This window comes from Mus pahari, chromosome 1 (assembly GCF_900095145.1).
Source record: "Mus pahari chromosome 1, PAHARI_EIJ_v1.1, whole genome shotgun sequence".
NCBI lineage: Eukaryota > Metazoa > Chordata > Mammalia > Rodentia > Muridae > Mus > Mus pahari.
The window spans coordinates 78,394,435-78,395,458 of NC_034590.1; positions in this window are offsets into that span (position 1 = coordinate 78,394,435).

The following is a 1,024-nucleotide window of genomic DNA, read 5'->3' on the forward strand; positions in this document are numbered from 1 at the left end:
TGTTCTATTCAGTTTGACTCAGCTGCTTTCTTTGGGACAGTTGAATGCTTTCTTCTGGCTGCCATGGCTTATGATCGCTTTGTAGCAATCTGCAACCCACTGCATTATTCCACAAAAATGTCTACAGAAGCCTGTATCCAGTTGGTTGTAGGATCNTATNTAGGTGGCTTTCTTAATGCTTCTTCCTTCATCCTTTCCTTCTTTTCTTTTATCTTCTGTGAACCAAATACGATCAATCATACAAAGAAAAATGAAGAGGTAACACCATCCCACTCACTCTCTTTCAGTGGATTAATAAGTAAGGAGATAATTTACTCTATCCTCCTGTCTACTGTCTACTGTCTGCCTAGCCTAACAATTACACTGGAGAAATGAGCTCCTCTATCATCCTGTAGCCTACTGAGTTGATGTGAGGGTTAGAATATTTTATCAACTTGGCACAAGCTACAGTTATCTGGGAAGAGAAGAGAGCAGTTGAGAAAATGCCTCCAACAGACTTTCCTATGAATACTTCTGTTAAGTATTACTCACTTAACGATTGACATGACAAGGCCCTATTAACTGTGGGAGGTTCCACCCAATGAACAGGTGGTCTAATCTGGTATAAGAAATCAGGCTGAGCATATTATGAAGGGCAAGCCAGTAAGTACTCTTCATCTGTGCTCTCAGCTCTATTTTTTGCCTTCATTTTCCAGCTTTGTGTTTCCACCTCAATGATGGCCTGTGGCATCTATGCATAGGCCTTTCCTCTCCAAGTTGGTTTTTGGTCACAGTTTTACCATAACAAATGTTGCTACAAAAAGAGAGAACAATGACATTGAGGTGATGGTGCAGTGCAGTAGTCAAAATAATATAACATGAACACCTCCAAACATTAGCATATATATATATATATATATATATATAGTCTCCAGTTACACAGTGAACAGCAGAGGCAGTACAGATAATAATATTCTAATGAAAAGTAATAGAAAAATAGAGGTCAACACTGAGATGTCCCTCTAGGTCCTAGTAGTTACAAATT